Source organism: Rattus norvegicus, chromosome 1 (genome assembly GCF_021556685.1).
Source record: "Rattus norvegicus strain SHRSP/BbbUtx chromosome 1, alternate assembly SHRSP_T2T, whole genome shotgun sequence".
Classification (NCBI taxonomy): Eukaryota; Metazoa; Chordata; class Mammalia; order Rodentia; family Muridae; genus Rattus; species Rattus norvegicus.
The window spans coordinates 122,009,574-122,024,946 of NC_141534.1; the positions used below are offsets into that span (position 1 = coordinate 122,009,574).

At 35.9% G+C, this 15,373-nt stretch overlaps 1 long non-coding RNA gene, 1 other non-coding gene and 1 pseudogene across 2 annotated transcripts in view; 1 reads left to right on the forward strand and 2 right to left on the reverse strand.

Annotated features, from left to right (window-relative positions):
* Positions 1-495: 495 nt before the first annotated feature.
* LOC134483347 (uncharacterized) overlaps positions 496-15,373 on the reverse strand; it is an 83,242-nt gene continuing 68,364 nt past the window's right edge. Inside the window, exons 25-29 of the long non-coding RNA XR_015646412.1 lie at positions 14,374-14,564; positions 7,910-8,006; positions 7,269-7,412; positions 5,079-5,195; positions 496-2,155 (exon numbers count right to left, since the gene is read on the reverse strand). This is a non-coding gene — a long non-coding RNA (uncharacterized LOC134483347). The remainder of the gene's footprint in view (positions 2,156-5,078; positions 5,196-7,268; positions 7,413-7,909; positions 8,007-14,373; positions 14,565-15,373) is intronic.
* LOC134484777 (aldose reductase-related protein 2-like) lies at positions 8,356-10,119 on the forward strand (annotated as a pseudogene).
* LOC148007500 (small nucleolar RNA SNORD116) lies at positions 11,993-12,085 on the reverse strand. Its single transcript, XR_015655672.1, has one exon. It is a non-coding gene; the product is annotated as a small nucleolar RNA SNORD116 (small nucleolar RNA).

Sequence of the window (15,373 nt, forward strand, 5' to 3'; positions counted from 1 at the left end):
TCTGCCATTTCACTGTTCTGTGTGTGTGCCTTAAGCCACAGAAGCCCAGGTAGAATGGCCATTATTTTGCTTTTCAACCCATACTAAACCCTTTTTTGGTGGTGTTTTCCCTTGCTGCATTAAGTATAGTTAATTCAACTTTGCTTGATCATCGCTCTTTAAGGTGGTCTTTTTGGAAACAGACAAGTAGCGATGTGCTACTCATACTCACAAAGCATTTTTGGTGAATGCCACTTAAATCAAGGATGAATAATGCTTCCACAATAGCTAATGTGTGCTGAGAAGACCAGTTTTTGGATTTTTATCAATATAACCAAAGACATTATCAATTGGATGAGGAGAAAAATCAGTATTTATAAAATTGTACATTCCATAATCAATGAAAAGAAATAAGATAGCCACTTAACCCATATCCCAAAACAAAATCTAAAAAAAAAAATAATCCCGTCAAATGCAGAAATAAAAAAGAAGCAAAAAAGAGAGAGAAGACCAAGGTTATAGTGAAAATATCAATAATAATTGAATATTTAATAAAAGAGACATACTTTGGCTTGATTTACAAAGACAATATCATTTAAAACAAGTTTTTCCCAGATTGATTTATTAAGGTTGATGAAATTACAGTCTAAACTGTAATTTCTTCCAACAAGAAGACACATGAGACATAAGGCAGAAGAGACACACATATCCACACAACAAAAATGGAGCCATCCATGGATGAGAATACAGCACATATGCATGATGGCATTACAGATAAATGGGCAATTACTAGCAAATAATTATAAATAATGGCAAATAACTTGGCAATTCTAAGATTTCAAAATAAAATTCTTTTCATGATGCAAGAATTTCACTTTAAAAAACACAAAATAATTACGATTAACATAGGTGAAAGGATTTATGGGCTCAGTATATTTTTTTCAAAAAAAATGACATGAAACTTAGAAGTCATAAAAACAAACATGGTTATACTTAGACATGTAACAGTAATATACATTCTGATAACAAAACAAAGTTTAAAAGTGTGACAAACATGTAATGTTTGACAATCCAAAATCTTATCTTTTGTCAACAGTAAAAGAACTTTAGACTAAATCTTCACCATACTCCCAGGCTTTTACATAAATAAGAAATTAAAATAATACAGATGGCTTATAAACATGAAAATGATCAAACTCAAAAATAAAATAAATACAATTCATAACAACAATTCCGGCTAACACACTGGAAAGGACCTGAATCACTCGTAAAATCCACCATAATGGTATTTTGAAGAATTTGGCAATATAACTCATTGGCTCTAAGGGGAAATCTCTTCAAGTACATTGTGAAAGAAATGATAATTTTAAAACTTGAAGCATTAATATACTTAATTTCAATAATTTAAGTTCTAGGTAAATTTACTCTGATAGAGGAGACAAATGCAGAAATGTTATGTATGGAAGTGTATTGCACAGAGAATTGGTACCTATATAACTGCCAATGTATAGCAATGTTTAAAATATTTCATTCTATTTCATCTAAAAACAGTCATATAGTCACTCAACAAATGACATAGGTATGAATATGAATACTGAAATAGCAAAACCTCATAAAAAGACTCAAACAAAAGTAGAAATTTGCATAACAATATGCCCTTACTACTAGATGTCCCCCACCAGACAGTATGTGTATGTCGTGTATATTTTTTTGCTTAAAAGCATATATACCTTCCCTTAACAGAGAGAAACCATGGGGATAATTTTCCAAAGAGAAGGTACATGATTTATGTATTAATCATATAAGTATGCATTCAGGTTTTTTTAGTCATGCATTTTCTTTTTAATATATCATATTTTAAATCATTAATCTATATTTATAGAAGCACTAATTACTTCCACCATTTTGAGCTCCTTGTACATTACTATTTCATCTATTAAGCTTCTGGGATTGAGTCAAGTGGCAGCAAGGGAAACAGGCACCATGCCCAAATTATAGTTTCACCGATGATATCCCAAAATGAGCATTTCTCACTTAAGCATTTCTTATCTGAAGGTGGTGTCTGCTGCTACACAGGAAAGAGGCATCATCATGTATAATGAAGATTGTTTTGGTGATATAGCTGGTTGAAGAAGTGGCACCATCTATGACTCCAACTCATCACTGTAGATATCATCTGCCAGGACACAGAGGAAATAATGGCAGACTTTAGGAACACATCTTCTAAAGAGGAAGAGGGTTGGAAAATACTGTACATTTACCTGTGTTAGGATATATCTTGTTATACTACATAGAGAAAGTCACTTTGACAGAAGCATGGATTCATACAATCGCCAGAAAAAAGAATGAATATGACTTCCTATCATAATCAGGGTGGTGGTGTTTTTACTTTCCTGTAAAAGTCTTCCTTCCTTCCTTCCTTCCTTCATCCCTTCCTTTCTATCTTCCTGCCTCCCTTCCTTCCTTCCTTTCTTTCATTTTTCAATGTTCTTCCTTCTCCTTCTCCTTCTTTTGTCTTGTCTGCTTCTTCCTATTTCATTTCTCTTGCTTCTGTTTCTTTCTCTTTTTCTCCTCCTCTTCTTATTTCTTTTTGTTTGTTTCTTCCTCTTCCTTTTCTCCTTTTTCTCTTTCTTTCTTCTTTCTTTCTTTCCTTTTGTTCCATACCTTTTTTGCAAGTTAAAAGGTAACCACTTGCATCCAGGAACAATAGATTCTATGCTTTGTTGTTGCATTCATTATTTTATGGCTTAAATTTTAGGCCACTATTTTTTCAGATAAAATTACTTGTCAGGTTTCTATTTTCTACTTTATTGGACTAAAATAAATTTACATGAATAAGCAAATATTTATTTACTTATTTATTGCATAAATAATTTTCTAGACATATAATATAAACAATGATCCAGAGAAGTTTAGTCTACTAGAAACATACAATGAAATATTTTATAGTGACAAAATAGAAACTGATAAGTAGAACACTATAAAGATTTTTTTTAAGTATAACAATAGCCTGTTATAACGTTTGGCCAATAAAATCATCTAGAATATAACAGAACATTACTGATTTCAGTGAATTAAAATTACATTTTGTATGCAAATAAAAATTCAATAACGGTGATTTGAATTACAAGACTACATTTATTAAAAACCTTACTATGGTGGTTTGAATTATAATACCCCATAGGCTCATTTGTTTGAATAGTGAGCTTTTAATAATAAACTTTTTAATACTTATATCATTATCAGTGTTCTTTCTGTTTTTTGCTTGTACATCAAGATATAAGATCACAGATGCTCTTGCTGCCATGCATAATTCTGTCATCATAGACTCTAGTCCTCTAGAACAATAGGCCCAATTAATGTCTTCTTTCCTAAGCTTCCCTAGTCATGGTGCTTTATTACAGCATAATAATTAAGTAATACAGAACTAGTAAAGGTAGTGTTGTATTTCTGTGAAGAACCAACTAGTAATTTTGTGGGACTCTAGAAGAATTTAAAACTTTGAACTTGAAAATTGGTGGAATGCTATAAGAATAGTTTAATATGCAAGTAGGAGATTACAGCAGAGTAGTGTAAATGGAACTGTGTACTATAGAGACCTGCCTCAAGAAATTTTATATGGAAACAATATTAGCATTTCTGATATAGACAATCTTGTGATATTTTTGACATAAAAATGGCTGCCTTCTGCATTTTCCCTAAGAAATGGGCATAATCGAACATAATGGACTACTTTCATGGAAGGTTTTGAAGAAAAATCAATATTGATAATCTCATGTGGCTGTTATTGATCACTATAATGCAAGTATAAAATAGAAAAAAATCAAATTTGGCAAAAAATCTAGAAATTTTTGAAAAAAGTTGAAAGAGACAAGAGCTCTGGGAAATTTAATATTAGAACCAAGACTTGTGCTGAAACTGATAAAAAAAAAATCAGGAGAAACATGATTCAAAATGGACTGAAAAGAAATGATGCCCTTAGGGCCTAACATCAATCAGCTGTGCTTCCGACTTGTGAAAATGAATGTGCTCATACTAAAAAACAAAAACGAAGGAAATTGGTTGCAAATGTAATCCTTTCTAAGTGCACATTCAAAATTTTAAATTTCACCTGTTTGGTAATGGTTTTACAGCTATGACAGATGCTCAATAAGAGGGTGTAGAATTTTCCTGTTGTTAAGAGAGCTTGTGAGTTCAGGCAAAATGTGCTAGGGAAGGTTCTACATGAAGGATACAAGAGGAAAATAAGCCCTGAGAAACAAGTGCAGAAAGCTGTAAAAATGAAGCCTGAATTGTGTTGGAGACCCAAGGTATTATACATGCCACATCTTTTGGATATCTGTCAAATAGAACTGAAGACATGAAAGGTAACCAGCAGGAGAAACACATGTTCTTATTAGGAAATATGGAAAGTTAGAGACATCTAAGACTTCTAATATCAGACACGGGTTATAGGATACTGAATTTGCCCTGCTGTGTTTTCATTTTGCTTTGTTCCATTATTTCTTCATTTTGCTATGATCTATTCCTTTTGGAATGACAATGTATAATCAATGACAGTGTGAATTTCAAGTATGTAATGTGCTTTTTTATTTTGTAGTGGGTTGTAAATAAAAAAAATTCTTATGACTAAGAAGAGACTTTAGCCTTTAAAATGGTGCCAAGAATAAAATATGGGAAACCTTGAAATTGAACTGAATGCATTTTTGTGTCATGATACGGCTGTGTACCTATATAAATGCCAGAGAACATATTGAGTGCTTTTAAAAAGAATGGATCTCATAGTCTTCTGTGTCAAAACTTGTTCCCAAGATAGTAAAACTATTAGGAAAGTACTAGATGTGGATTATTGGAAGATGTGTGATACTCTCAGTACCTTTTGAAGTTTCAAAAGATTCATGCTATTTCCAGTGTGCTCTCTTTTTCTTGATTGTGGATTAAGATGTGAGTTCTTATATGTTCCTGCTGCCATGCTCTTCCTCTGCCACAATAAAATGTAACTCTCCAGAAGGATATACCCAAATAAATACTTTCATGTATTAATAAATTTTCTCAGTAATGTTTTATCCCAGTAATAGGAAAGTTACTAATGTTCATACCTTCAGAATATGCTTTAGGATAATATATGGTGATGAGATATTAGTCTGAAGAGTCTTCTTTCAGGTATTTCCTACTAGTAGTTATTACCTGAAGAGATTCCTATAGTAGGTCATTTGCTGAATAGAAAAACAAAAAGAAACACCATTTCCAATGTCACAGAGAAACATAAATGAAATCTGTAAACTTAATTCTATTTCTTTAATTTTGATTTTGTTTGCAAGTTGCTCCATAATTCTACAACACTGAAGACATAAATATCTCTATATATTCTTGTATATATTTTAAAGTTCTTCATCTCATAAACCTTCCCAAAGATCAGTGGATCACCTGAGTATCACTAAAAATTATGTTTCTAACTTACTTAAAAAGCATTTATCTTTCCCTCTTTGGTAGAATAATTTATCCAGCAAGTAACTCAATAACTTTCTTACACATTTAACTATAAGTTAAAGTGTTTAAAGTTTACTATATAATGAGAAATGTATATGGAGCTGATGTCACAAACAGTAACCTTATATATGTTAGTAAATTTGTGGTAAAATTAATTAAAAGTTCATTCAGTAACTCAAAAAGACAATGAACTCAGACCTGTCTCACTAATATAGAAAATTTGAATCTAGTTAGAACTTCCCAAATTGGGTATACCCATTATGACAACAAACCAAAAATTCTCTATAGCTAACCACATCTATGTGAAGCTTGGTTAGGGATTTATGCTGTCTGTATACAACCAAATATTTAAGTACAGGGCTATCACCTCATATACATCCCCAGCGTCTTTCCGTAAACATGTTGGTTATTGCCCACATAGCTACTACACCTACCAGAAGTACAACAGACTATTGATGCCTTGCATAGATTTAAAATACAATATCTGCTGAATCATCTGTGGATCTAGAAAATGCAGAGAGATTGCCTAAATACTTCATCTACATATTACCGAAGACAAATAACCAAGTTATATACTTCATGGTCAGCCTAATAGCTGCCTTCCAGAGGCAGCATCTATAATTAAAGGAGTACTGAGGTACTGTGAAACAAAATCAGTATTTTCAGACAGATTGCTTACTTTGTGGTGATTCTCATTGAGCCTTAAAGATTGAGGTTATCTATCCTTAGTAGGTTCTCTTCTACTTCTCAGTTTTTAGTGTTGATCCTATCATAAAGAATTGATTTCATAATATCAATTATAGCCAACACTGGTGTGTGTGTGTGTGTGTGTGTGTGTGTGTGTGTGTATGTTTGTTTCTTTTGATTTGGTTTTGGTTTTGGTGTTTTGGTTATTTGTTTTCAAAGGACCTGAAAAGTGCTAGCACCTAATCACTCAAGAACATATTGATTTGGAACCCATTAAACAAGCACTATTGGGCAAGGAGATCATTCTCAAACATCAGTGATCTAAATTTTTGGATGGCTAGCATAGACAGTTTCTTTGTGATTATTTTGTAATACTTATAAGGATAATAAAATTTTAATTACTTAAAGATACAATTTTATCAACTTAAGAATTCCCATCAGTCCCTGTTGATATATATCAAGAAATATGCCAGATATTTGATGCAATATCACATCTTGTTCTGAGAAAAAATTCATAAATGTAAGTGCTTTGTCCTTGCTGATCTATGGCAACAGAATAAATATATAAATTGATAAGACAAATAGAAGCATGTATTTTAGTTTGCTACCTGCAGAATGGAAAAGTTCATATGTGCCTCCATGTTAACTCATCTTCCAATATGTTCTTCCAAAGTTAGTACATTTGTCTATATAATTCACCACATCAAATGTTTTCTAAAATGATGGGTCAGATAAATTAAATCATCAATGGAATGGTTAAGATTCCATTGATAACAAGAAATACCAGTATTCATAAGGACAAAATCAAGTTGCCTTAAAATTTAAGAATTAACATATTCATTAATTTGTTGTTATATTAAGATATAAAAAGCTTAAAAAGCTATTATAGTACAATAAATGAAAACTACCTAATATTGATCACAATATTGAAGTTTCATTAGCTTGACAAGCTGACAATTTTTAGACACTACAAAAGGGTATGCTACATGACATTCTGTTCAAAGTGCTCACAGCATTTAGGCAAAGTATGAACACACAATAAAATATGGATATGCAATTAGAATGATTGTGTTGGGAAACAGTGCACAAGGAAAGACACTGATCCCTCTTACCATGACTCAACTCTTTATTATAAAGATGTTGTCTAGCCATCCTTCTGAGGCCTAAGAATTGTTCAGGCAACCGACATCTCAGAATAGCCCAGCTTCTCCATGCAAAGTTATCATAGAAGGCATCTTCAGGAAGAATAAAATGTCCTAAAATTACAAAAGAGAATAAAATTGCACCTTTGTAGAATTTACCATAACAGTGAAAGCTACAGTATTTGAATCAGCAAAGTATAAACAGTAGCAAGCACATCCTTGAATATTGAATGCAAAAATAGAATTAATATGAGGTAAATATTACAAAGAGTGAGAGTTACCTCTAGAGTTTATCATTGTGATTTTTCAGATCAAAGAAGCTAGCTCTAATGAGAAAAGTCAGCAACTATTTTATGAAGTTAAGAAAAAATGTTTAAATTAAATTGTGACATAATAGATATCTTCAAATTCCAAGGAGATTTATTTTGTCAGTACACATTGTTAATAATCACATTTATAAATTTGATCTTGAGTATAATATATCTGAAGACAAATAGCCAAGTTATATACTTCATGGTCAGCCTAATAGCTGCCTTCTACAGGCAGCATCTATAATTAAAGGAGTACTGAGGTATTCTGAAACAATCAGTATTTTCAGACAGGTTACTTACTTTGTGGTGATTCTCATTGAGCCTTAAAGATTGAGGCTATCTATCCTTTGTAGGTTCTCTGCTACATCTCAGTGTTTAGTGATAAATTTCTGTAGAGCTTAAGAACAGAAAAGAAGTATGAGGAAAGATGTGTAACACTTATATTTATTGTTCATATTGCGTAGAACTCTCAATATTTTTGGCATTATCTGGAGCATGTCGTCATATATTACATGAAGCAATTTTCTAGGTTACATAGTTGAGGTTCTCTTTATTTCTGTGTGTTTGACTTTTTCTTCTACTGAGAGGGACCAGGCATTCAAGCCATCAATAAGTATTTGGTATCTCACATAGTGCCATAGGAATATAAGATGAATGAACTAAACACACAGCACTGATAAAAACTTCTGATCATTAGACTAAATATAAAAACACATTCTATGAATGTCTGTTATAAATCTTTAAGCATGTTAGACCTGAATACTGTATATGATTATATTTTTTAAACTTCTGTTGTTGTGATAAAATATCATGACCAAAATCAACTATTGCAATAAGGAGTTTATTTTGGCTTGTGATTCAGATGGAGACAATATCTGTAGGCAAGACATGCTAACATGCATTTGGAGAAAGAATATAAGAGATATATCCTCAAATCTAAATATAATTTAAAGAAAGCACAGTGAGTGTATGGAGAGTTTGAAAATTCTCAAATCCCACCTCCAGTAAGAATCCACAAACAGCACCACCTAGGTGAAGACTAAGTATTCACATATATGCCTCCATCACTGGATACTTCTTTAAATATCCATTATGACTATTTTTTTCAAATTTATGGTTTCTGAATTCCCTGATACAAAATATTAACAAGGAAAATATACTATCCACCAAATAATCATAAGTCCAAGACAAATCAAGGTTAGAAATAGCCCAACCGAATTCATAAATAGTATAAGAACACATTCAATTGGTGACAACCTTCTTCATATTAATTATTGTAAATTATTAGATAAGTATTTTTAAAGTCCTATTAATATAAGCTATTATTGTTTTCTTTTGATACAAATGAAACAGTCAAAAACTACAACTCTGCATGAGATGTTACATAATGAACCATTGTAAATAATAGAAGCAAATAATCATAACAAAAATAAAAGCCAATTGAATAGGATTATTAATTTATAAATTTGATAATTATTCTGTTTATGGACACTTAGATTGAATCTGTATTAGAGCTGTGAATGAGGCTGGTGTGTGTAACATGAGACTTTAGGAAGTCTTCCACTTCCTACTTTCATTGGCTGTAAAATTTTTATAAAATCTAGACTTCAGACATCTGACCTCAGAAAGATTTTATCAGCAATCATGCTCATCTTCGTGGAGCTCAGAACAAAGCCAAGATGCCTATTATGGGCCTGGCCATGTGGAATTCTTCACCAAACCAATTCAAAAAAGCTATGAAGGCTGCCATTGGTAGCAGGTATAATATTGACTGTATGCATATTACAATGAGAATTAGGTTGGACAAGAATGTGAGGTGGAAGAATCTCTTCACTGTCAGCAAGTTATGGTCAACACGCTTTGAGAAAAAACTGCTAAAGGAAACCTTTCAGAAGACCCTCATGGATCTGAAGCTGGATGATTTGGACCACTATTTTATTCACTGGCCTCAGGGACTTCAGCCAGAAAAGGAATAATTTCCCAAAATGAATAAAGGATATATCCTCACCAGTAAGATAACATTATGGAAGCCTGGGATGTCATGGAGGAATTCGTGGATAAGGGAAATGTGTTTTCACTACAAACAATTCTGAATTGAGAGGCTCCTGAACAACCCTGGAGTGAAGAATAAGCCAGTGGCAAACAACATTGAGTGACACTCTTACCTCACCCAGAAAAAAATAAAACTGATAAAGTGCTCTCCTTTCAAAGATATCACCATCATGACCTTCCCTCCTCTACAACTTTGCCTTCATAATCCATATCAGAGATATTTTTCCTCCAAGGAACTGTTTGGGGACATAAGTTTCCCAATTCTATCACCGAATTCCAGGAGGTTACCAAGCAACGGAATTCTTAAAATGGGACGAAGCCAATATCTGATCCTGAAAAGTACAGTAGTATGTACATCACTTGAGAACCATCCAAAGAAATTGGCACGAGGTACACAACAGAATGAGATCACTAACAAGGCTCAATGGAAGGTGCCTACAAAAATAAGTAAATCTTAGATCAGCTGGATATCCCAGAGACAATCAGGCCTTACTCTTCCCATGGAAACCACCAGAATCTTAATACCTTTGGCCACAATCGAAGCACCCTCCAAAATCATGACCTACTACACCTATTAGTCCTGCTCTGTCTTCAATGAGACCCGATTCAAATATCATATAAGATTCTCATCCACATTAGATGAGAAGACTACTTAAGTACTCTGTGATTATCTCGCTTCTCTTTTTCTCTGAAATTGTATTGCAGTGACTCTCACTGCTTCTCTGTTTCTCAGTCACATTTTCTCTATTTGATTTCCTTTTTTCTGTCAATCAAGATATCTGCTTTAATATCACCGTGTCCTCTTTTCCACTTCAGCCCCCCTTCTCTCCCTCTCCCTCTCTCTCTCTCTCTCTCTCTCTCTCTCTCTCTCTCTCTCTCTCTTTCCCTCTCTCTCTCTCTCTCCCTCTCTTTCGGTCTCTCACTGTCTTCCTCTGTCTCACACATGCTTATCCTCTGCAAAAATAGTTCTTTTTCTCTTTCTCTCTCCATTCTCATATATCTCCTATTCAGGTTTTGACTGCTACTAAATTCATGTTAGTGCTATTGCTGGGGTATCTGACATTGATCACCACAGAGAAAGTGTCTGTTCAAACTCTCTCAGGTCACCAAACACAAGCATAACCTGTCGTCACTGAGACATATGTAATTATAAACAGCATGATCCTAAGCATGCAGCACACTTTCACAATTAATTGGAAACACAATATCTTGTTGATATTTGCTTGGAGAAAAGAACACTGTCTAAGATTACAGGACTTACCATCAGCCCCAAAACACATAGCCAAAATGCCAAGTTAACCTTCAGCGAGGCCACATCAAAAAACATAAAGGAAAGATAATCCCACAGACACTCCATGCCTATCTTGTATGGCTATAACAAAATAAAAATTAGTAGTAGGACTCTGTGTAAGAAACAAAGTTGCATGCTCACTTTCTTAGATCCTAGAAGAGGATGAGATGTATGTCCAGACCAAATTTGGTTCAGTCAATCCATAAGAATTGCTGGCAAACTAGCTGGATAGACTGAGAAAAAATGTCCCAACAATAAACATAGAAACTAGGATTAAAATGGGTGTCCTACATAAATCCATGAAGGTGATATGAATCCTGGGACATTTGAAAGCAGGCACTTCTAGAAACCACCGACATGAAGGTTACATACCAACCCTTTAAATTTCAAGGGTCTCTTTCCAACCTATTTGCCATGGCCACAATCAGTCTTTCAAGAAGACAGAGCTTTGGGGCTGGGGATTTAGCTCAGTGGTAGAGCGCTTACCTAGGAAGCACAAGGCCCTGGGTTCGGTCCCCAGCTCCGAAAAAAAAAGAACCAAAAAAAAAAAAAAAAAAAAAAAGAAGCCAGAGCTTTGTTTTCACACAGGAAGTGTACACATTCCCATAGTTCTGGAGAATTGCTACTGCCTCATTCCACATGTCGCCTGTAACCTTCCCTTTATGTATCTCTGTTTTATGAAACAGAAGGGTTATCATTTATGCGAAGGCCTCAGACAGGGACCGAAACACATTTCCTGACATTCCAGTGTACATTATGGAACTATACTGCCCCCGCTATACTTACATTTGCCTCACAGCCTACTGAACATAATTGAAGGATGGAGTTGGTTGGGGTACCCTCCAAGATACTGACTATGATCTCCTCAAATGGAAAGCATGTTATTAATAAAGCAAAAGGTGAAGCCTTGATATAGGCCATGATTTCTGGTGATTTAGGCATGCAAATAATATTCTGAAGGCTCTCTTACTGGATCCAAGTCTCGCAAGATGAATGGAGGCCTTGTGAGTCCCTCAGTGACATTTGTGATCCCAGGTGCTGGACCTCAGTCACGATGATAGCGGCGGTATTGAGTTTTCACTCATCTTGTTCAGCTTTCCATGGAATGTTTTATTGGAAAATATCATCAATCCAAGCACGCTGTTGTACCCCCTGCTATGAACTTAGTGTACTCAAAATAGATCAGGTTTGGCGAGCAAACAGAATTCAAGACATCCACATCCTTTACCACGAACCAATGGGCCTATTCTCCAATCACAGGAGTAGCCACAGGCAGTGAGCCTGAACCAGGTCCCAAAGGATCATGATTCAAGGTTGGGAACTCCTGCGAGCTCCATCAACACCTGAGCACTTTGAGTTCCTTTGGGAATTCAAGTGTTTCTTTCTTTTTTTTTTTTTTTTATTATTAACTTGAGTATTTCTTATGTACATTTCGAGTGTTATTCCCTTTCCCAGTTTCCGGGCAAACATCCCCCTCCCCCCTCCCCTTTCTTATCGGTGTTCCCCTCCCCACCCTCCCCCCATTGTCCCCCTCCCCCCAACAGTCTAGTTCACTGGGGGTTCAGTCTTAGCAGGACCCAGGGCTTCCCCTTCCACTGGTGCTCTTACTAGGATATTCATTGCTACCTATGAGGTCAGAGTCCAGGGTCAGTCCATGTATAGTCTTTAGGTAGTGGCTTAGTCCCTGGAAGCTCTGGTTGCTTGGCATTGTTGTACATATGGGGTCTCGAGCCCCTTCAAGCTCTTCCAGTTCTTTCTCTGATTCCTTCAACGGGGGTCCTATTCTCAGTTCAGTGGTTTGCTGCTGGTATTCGCCTCTGTATTTGCTGTATTCTGGCTGTGTCTCTCAGGAGCGATCTACATCCGGCTCCTGTCGGTCTGCACTTCTTTGCTTCATCCATCTTGTCTAATTGGATGGCTGTATATGCATGGGCCACATGTGGGGCAGACTCTGAATGGGTGTTCCTTCAGTCTCTGTTTTAATCTTTGCCTCTCTCTTCCCTGCCAAGGGTATTCTTGTTCCCCTTTTAAAGAAGGAGTGAACCATTCACATTTTGATCATCTGTCTTGAGTTTCATTTGTTCTAGGCATTTAGGGTAATTCAAGCATTTGGGCTAATAGCCACTTATCAGTGAGTGCATACCATGTATGTCTTTCTGTGTTTGGGTTAGCTCACTCAGGATGATATTTTCCAGTTCCAGCCATTTGCCTAAGAATTTCATAAAGTCGTTGTTTTTGATAGCTGAGTAATATTCCATTGTGTAGATGTACCACATTTTCTGTATCCATTCCTCTGTTGAAGGGCATCTGGGTTCTTTCCAGCTTCTGGCTATTATAAATAAGGCTGCAATGAACATAGTGGAGCACGTGTCTTTTTTATATGTTGGGGCATCTTTTGGGTATATGCCCAAGAGAGGTATAGCTGGATGCTCAGGCAGTTCAATGTCCAATTTTCTGAGGATCCTCCAGACTGATTTCCAGAATGGTTGTACCAGTTTGCAATCCCACCAACAATGGAGGAGTGTTCCTCTTTCTCCACATCCTCGCCAGCATCTGCTGTCCCCTGAGTTTTTGATCTTAGCCATTCTCACTGGTGTGAGGTGAAATCTCAGGGTTGTTTTAATTTGCATTTCCCTTATGACTAAAGATGTTGAACATTTCTTTAGGTGTTTCTCCGCCATTCGGCATTCCTCAGCTGTGAATTCTTTGTTTAGCTCTGAGCCCCATTTTTTAATAGGGTTATTTGTTTCCCTGTGGTCTAACTTCTTGAGTTCTTTGTATATTTTGGATATAAGGCCTCTATCTGTTGTAGGATTGGTAAAGATCTTTTCCCAATCTGTTGGTTGCCGTTTTGTCCTAACCACAGTGTCCTTTGCCTTACAGAAGCTTTGCAGTTTTATGAGATCCCATTTGTCAATTCTTGATCTTAGAGCGTAAGCCATTGGTGTTTTGTTCAGGAAATTTTTTTCCAGTGCCCATGTGTTCCAGATGCTTCCCTAGTTTTTCTTGTATTAGTTTGAGTGTGTCTGCTTTGATGTGGAGGTCCTTGATCCACTTGGACTTAAGCTTTGTACAGGGTGATAAGCATGGATCGATCTGCATTCTTCTACATGTTGACCTCCAGTTGAACCAGCACCATTTGCTGAAAATGCTATCTTTTTCCATTGGATGGTTTTGGCTCCTTTGTCAAAAATCAAGTGACCATATGTGTGTGGGTTCATTTCTGGGTCTTCAATTCTATTCCATTGGTCTATCTGTCTGTCTCTGTACCAATACCATGCAGTTTTTATCACTATTGCTCTGTAATACTGCTTGAGTTCAGGGATAGTGATTCCCCCTGAAGTCCTTTCATTGTTGAGGATAGCTTTAGCTATCCTGGGTTTTTTGTTATTCCAGATGAATTTAGACAAGTGTTTCTTACCTTTCACTTCAGGTATCCTCAGGCAAGAGAGCTTCAACTGATGACTTCAGGGCAGGCAATGTTAGGCTTCATCCTACTTCATCTGATGTTCCATACTCAGTTCCTCTGCAAGCCGTCCTTCTCCGGTATGAAACAGGGACTCTGTCCCTGAATGTAAATCAAATAGCACATTCCACCACTTTTTTGGATTCCTGGCAAATCATGGAGACCGTGATGCATTGTGGTTAGTTCATAATTTATCAAACACTTGGGCTCTCTCAGCACTCCTTCCCTCCTCTAGAACTTTTTCCTCCCAATACATATCAGAGATATTTTTCCTCCAAGGAACTGTTTGGGGACATAAGTTTCCCAATTCTATCACCGAATTCCAGGAGGTTACCAAGCAACGGAATTCTTAAAATGGGACGAAGCCAATATCTGATCCTGAAAAGTACAGTAGTATGTACATCACTTGAGAACCATCCAAAGAAATTGGCACGAGGTACACAACAGAATGAGATCACTAACAAGGCTCAATGGAAGGTGCCTACAAAAATAAGTAAATCTTAGATCAGCTGGATATCCCAGAGACAATCAGGCCTTACTCTTCCCATGGAAACCACCAGAATCTTAATACCTTTGGCCACAATCGAAGCACCCTCCAAAATCATGACCTACTACACCTATTAGTCCTGCTCTGTCTTCAATGAGACCCGATTCAAATATCATATAAGATTCTCATCCACATTAGATGAGAAGACTACTTAAGTACTCTGTGATTATCTCGCTTCTCTTTTTCTCTGAAATTGTATTGCAGTGACTCTCACTGCTTCTCTGTTTCTCAGTCACATTTTCTCTATTTGATTTCCTTTTTTCTGTCAATCAAGATATCTGCTTTAATATCACCGTGTCCTCTTTTCCACTTCAGCCCCCCTTCTCTCCCTCTCCCTCTCTCTCTCTCTCTCTCTCTCTCTCTCTCTCTCTCTCTCTCTCTCTCTTTCCCTCTCTCTCTCTCTCTCCC